The sequence below is a fragment of the Gobio gobio genome (genome assembly GCF_949357685.1).
Source record: "Gobio gobio genome assembly, chromosome: 3".
Taxonomy (NCBI): Eukaryota; Metazoa; Chordata; class Actinopteri; order Cypriniformes; family Gobionidae; genus Gobio; species Gobio gobio.
The window spans coordinates 69,988,558-69,994,762 of record NC_137099.1 but is presented as its reverse complement, the minus strand read 5'-3'; positions in this window follow the sequence as shown (position 1 = coordinate 69,994,762).

The following is a 6,205-nucleotide window of genomic DNA, read 5'->3' as shown; positions in this document are numbered from 1 at the left end:
CCCCTGCTGGAGATACCGAGGAAATATATGATAATTCATCTTTACACTGTAATAAACACAATATACACTTACCTAAAGGATTATTAGGAACACCTGTTCAATTTCTCATTAATGCAATTATCTAATCAACCAATCACATGGCAATTGCTTCAATACATTTAGGGGTGTGGTCCTGGTCAAGACAATCTCCTGAACTCCAAACTGAATGTCAGAATGGGAAAGAAAGGTGATTTAAGCAATTTTGAGCGTGGCATGGTTGTTGGTGCCAGACGGGCCGGTCTGAGTATTTCACAATCTGCTCAGTTACTGGGATTTTCACACACAACCATTTCTAGGGTTTACAAAGAATGGTGTGAAAAGGGAAAAGCATCCAGTATGCAGCAGTCCTGTGGGAGAAAATGCCTTGTTGATGCTAGAGGTCAGAGGAGAATGGGCCGACTGATTCAAGCTGATAGAAGAGCAACTTTGACTGAAATAACCACTCGTTACAACCGAGGTATGCAGCAAAGCATTTGTGAAGCCACAACACGCACAACCTTGAGGCGGATGGGCTACAACAGCAGAAGACCCCACCGGGTACAACTCATCTCCACTACAAATAGGAAAAAGAGGCTACAATTTGCACGAGCTCACCAAAATTGGACAGTTGAAGACTGGAAAAATGTTGCCTGGTCTTATGAGTCTCGATTTCTGTTGAGACATTAAGATGGTAGAGTCAGAATTTGGCGTAAACAGAATGAGAACATGGATCCATCATGCCTTGTTACCACTGTGCAGGCTGCTGGTGGTGGTGTAATGGTGTGGGGGATGTTTTCTTGGCACACTTTAGGCCCCTTAGTGCCAATTGGGCATCGTTTAAATGCCACGGCCTACCTGAGCATTGATTCTGACCATGTCCATCCCTTTATGACCACCATGTCCCCATCCTCTGATGGCTACTTCCAGCAGGATAATGCACCATGTCACAAAGCTCCAATCATTTCAAATAAGTTTCTTGAACATGACAATGAGTTCACTGAACTAAAATGGCCCCCACAGTCACCAGATCTCAACCCAATAGAGCATCTTTGGGATGTGGTGGAACGGGAGCTTTGTGCCCTGGATGTGCATCCCACAAATCTCCATCAACTGCAAGATGCTATCCTATCAATATAGGCCAACATTTCTAAAGAATGCTTTCAGCACCTTTTTGAATCAATGCCACGTAGAATTAAGGCAGTTCTGAAGGCGAAAGGGGGTCAAACACAGTATTAGTATGGTGTTCCTAACAGTGGTGGCTGGTCAATAGAGGGCGCTGGGGCGCCGCCCCCATCAACATTGCAGAAATATACATGTATACAAAAATGATAGAAAAGTGAAAAAAAATAAAAATAGTTTACTCATATGACGTGCCGGCTGTTAGTAAGAGCCTCAGCATCCAATAAAAACTGGCTTTGATCGGTTAACTATTTTATATGTTCTTCAATATGTTTCATGCGGTTTCATGGGCGAGGGACACCGGACAAATGGACGTCTATCTGAGTCCAAAAATCTACGGGCAGCATGTGACCTGAAGCTGGTCTCTAATTGGTTTCTTAAAGATCCTCCTCCGGACGCAGGTCGCTGCGTCCCTGGCAAATCAGAATTGGATGCTTGTTATTTGAATTGGATGCTTGTTATGCGTTTGAGATCGCATTGAGTATGGAGACAGCGGAAAAAGACACGCAGCAGCTGAGAGGGTATGACGCGCGCCCAGGAGAAGTGCATAAAGTGGATGCACGAGCAGCACGCCATTCGGATCAGAGAGGGAAGACGTGTTACAGATGTCATGGCAAAGATCACAGCCCTCAGGTGTGTCATTTCAAGGAGGCAAAGTGCCATAATTGTGGAAAAATTGGTCACATTAAAAGAGCATGCAGAGGAAAAATGGGAAAAAGTAAACGTTTTGCTGACAAAAACACCAAGTATGTGGAGGCAGAGGAAGCCGAGTTGCCCATGTTTTCACTGTTAAGTGATGAGAAGGACAAAAAGTCATTCACAGAGACATTTAAGGTAAATGGCAAAGAATTAATGATGGAAATTGATACCGGTGCAGCCGTGAGTATCATATCTGAGGAATTGTCCAGAGGTGTTCAAAGAGGAATTAGGAACGCTCAGTCGGTTTAAGGCAAAAATACTGGTGAATCCTGAAATTACCCCACGTTTTTGTAAAGCTCGCCCACTGCCCTTCTCCATGAAGGCTCAAGTTGACGCGGAATTGGACAGACTGGAGAAGGCTGGAATAATCACGCCTGTAAAACACAGTGAATGGGCAGCACCCATTGTGCCGGTGATAAAAAAAGACAAAACCATAAGACTGTGTGGAGACTATAAATTAACTGTGAATCAAGCAGCTACTACTGAAACGTACCCATTACCCCGGATTGAGGAGTTGATGGCTACACTGAGTGGAGGAATGGTGTTTTCTAAAATAGACCTAGCTTCAGCGTATCAGCAGGTTCTTTTAGATGACGAGTCCAAACAGCTGCTGACCATCAACACACACAGAGGATTATTTGTCTACAATAGACTACCGTTTGGTGTCAGCTCAGCACCTTCGATTTTTCAAAGAATTATGGAGAACATCATGAAAGATCTGGATGTTGTCGTTTATCTTGATGACCTACTGGTCACTGGAAGAACAGAACAGGAACATCTGCTGAGGCTACAGGCAGTGTTGCAAAGACTCAAGGAGAATGGCTTGAGAGTGAAAAAGTCAAAATGTGAGTTTGGAAAAACGCAAATTGAATATCTAGGATTTGTGTTAGACAGCAAGGGCATTCATCCATCTCCAGACAAGGTTACTGCGATCAAGGATGCACCAGCACCTACCTGTGTAAAGGAGCTTAGAGCATTTCTGGGTTTGGTCAATTACTATGGACGGTTTTTGCCCAACCAAAGTACAATGGCAGCTCCTCTCTACCGGCTGTTGAGAGATAATGTAACCTGGGAATGGAAACAGTCAGAGAAAAGGGCGTTTGAAAAATGCAAAGATTTGCTGACGGACAAAAGCGTTCTGGTACATTATGATCCAAGTCTTCCACTTCCCTTAGCCTGCGATTCGTCGGCATATGGAATTGGAGCGGTTCTGCAACACACCATGCCCACCGGAGAGGAACGTCCAGTGGCTTATGCCTCATGAACTCTTACGCCTGCTGAGAAAAAGTACTCACAAATTGAGAAGGAGGGACTGGCGCTCATTTTTGGAGTAAAAAAGTTTCATCAGTATCTGTGGGGAAGGAAGTTCAAGATGGTAACTGACCATAAACCTCTGTTGACTCCATTTTCGGAGAACATAAAAGTCTACCCACCATGGCAGCAGCCAGGATTCAGAGGTGGGCGATCATTCTTTCAGCTTATGATTACCATATTGAGTACTGTCCTTCCGAGAAACACAGTAATGCGGATGGTCTTTCACGGGTTCCCTTACCTGACACGACGGATGTGGGCACAGCGGCTGTGTCAGAGAATATACATGCTTTAATCGCCGAACATTTTGAACAAGCTCCTCTGAATGCAGATCAAGTGGCACGTGTAAAACGCAGAGACAAGGTGTTATCCAAAGTCCTGAAGTATGTAATGGAGGGTTGGCCAATGGATGTGGACGAGAGTTTGAAAGCTTATCACTCACGCAGAAATGAATTGTCTGCAGAGAGAGGATGTGTGCTCTGGGGCACCAGAGTGATAATTCCGGAGAGACTGAGAAAAATTGTGCTGAAAGAAGTGCATGTGGGTCATCCAGGGATAGTTAAGATGAAAGCTCTTACTCGTAAGTATGTGTGGTGGCCTAAAGTAGATGCAGACCTGGAACAGGTTAGCAGAGCATGTGAGTCGTGCCAGATGGAACAAAAAGCACCACGTCAAGTTCCATTACACCCTTGGGAATTTCCGGGTCAAAGCTGGAAAAGACTGCACATAGACTTTGCTGGTCCTTTCCAGGGACACACGTTCATGATACTTGTGGATGCGTATTCAAAGTGGTTGGAGGTGTTTAAAATAGCCTCACCTCACAAGCGACCATCACGAGACTAAGGAGGTTGTTTTCAGCATACGGACTGCCGGAGCACATTGTAACAGACAATGGAACACAATTTACGTCTGTGGAGTTCAAAAACTTCATACAGCAAAATGGTATTCTCCATTCAACGAGTGCTCCCGGTCATCCTGCTACCAACGGTCTGGCAGAAAGGTATGTGCAGACATTTAAAAGCGGAATAAAGAAACTTGCGCATTTGACAATGGACTTGGAAGATAAGATCTCGCTTTTCCTGATGCAGTATCGCACTACTCCAAACTGCACTACAGGTCAATCACCAGCGGATCTTTTCCTTAACCGCCATGTGCGTACTCGTCTGGATTTCGTTCATCCAGATGTCGCTGTCATTGTCGCAGGAAGCAGTATCTGCAAAAGTTCTATCATGACCAAAGAGCGGTGGAGAGGTCTTTTTCTGAGAAAGATGTGGTTTACCTTCGTAACACCACAGGAGGAGGGAACAAATGGGTTCCAGGTGAGATAGTAAAGCAAACCGGGCCAGTGTCTTACAAAGTTCAGGGACGAGACACTGATGTCACTTTCAGGAGACATGGTGATCAGTTGAGACCCAGGGTTGTAGAAGATGAACTTGTTAAAGAGACTGATTGCTCAGAGATGGACACTTCTTTTCAACCCTGTGCACCAGAAGAGGAGAAACAAGCAGTTTCTGAGTTTTCTCAACAGGACTGTGGGAGGGTTACTGGGGTTACTCAGAGTCCACGTCGCTCTTCCAGAGTTAGAAACCCACCTAAACGTTTGGACTTGTAATACATGAAGCAGACACTCTTGTAGCTACTGATAGGACTGTTACTGTCGCAAATATAGATCTGGCACTTTACTGTTATTAAAAATTTTAAAAAAGGTTGTTATTATGTTGTCAGTAGAAACAGTAATAATTTTGTTGAGGTTTGCTATAGGCAGATTCCGGTGAAGCTGAATGTACCTTTGTTTAAAAGGGGGGGTAAATGTGATGTATTGAATGCTTTCATGTTTTGCATTTTACCCTGTAGAGATTCCGTAGCTAATGGGCGGGGCCTGGTTTACGCGCTTTGCGCTTGCGTTCTCAGTTTTTCCAGTCAGTAAAGAGTGACCTGAGAAGTCAGCCATGGGGTCTCACGAGTGTTATTTCGAATAGATACATCACACCCCCCCAAAAAAAAATAATTATCACCAGCCACCACTGGTTCCTAATAATCCTTTAGGTGAGTGTAATTAGTTCAGGTGTTGTATGAGTCTATTGTCTATTGTCTCCAGTGCTGGACAGTATCTCACCTGGGGTCAGAGGTCACTCCTCCATCACTGAATTTAACAGGAGGATCCATGGATTGATTGCTCTTCAGAGAGACACAGCTGGGATCTGGAGATGAAGATCTCTGACCCCCCCTGCTGGAGATACTGAGAAAATATATGATAATTCATCTTTACACTGTAATTAACACAATATAATTATTTCAGATGTTGTTTGAGTCTATTGTCTCCTGTACTGGATTATATATCTCACCTGGGGTCAGAGGTCACTCCTCCATCACTGAATTTAACAGGAGGATCCATGGATTGATTGCTCTTCAGAGAGACACAGCTGGGATCTGGAGATGAAGATCTCTGACCCCCCCTGCTGGAGATACTGAGAAAATATATGATAATTCATCTTTACACTGTAATTAACACAATATAATTAGTTCAGGTGATGTATGAGTCTGTCTATTGTCTCCAGTAATGGATTATATATCTCACCTGGGGTCAGAGGTCACTACTCCATCACTGAATTTAACAGGAGGATCCATGGATTGATTGCTCTTCAGAGACACACAGCTGGGATCTGGAGATGAAGATCTCTGACTCCCCCTGCTGGAGATACCGAGGAAAGGTATGATAATTCATCTTTACACTGTAATTAACACAAAATAATTAGTTCAGATGTTGTTTGAGTCTATTGTCTATTGTCTCCTGTCCTGGATTATATCTCACCTGGGGTCAGAGGTCACTGCTCCATCACTGAATTTAACAGGAGGATCCATGGATTGATTGCTCTTCAGAGACACACAGCTGGGATCTGGAAATGAAGATCTCTGACTCTTCCTCATTTCAAAGACTGACTTCTTCCCTGTATATGGAAACACTGAGAGCATTAATATTACATGTATGCCTTTAGCA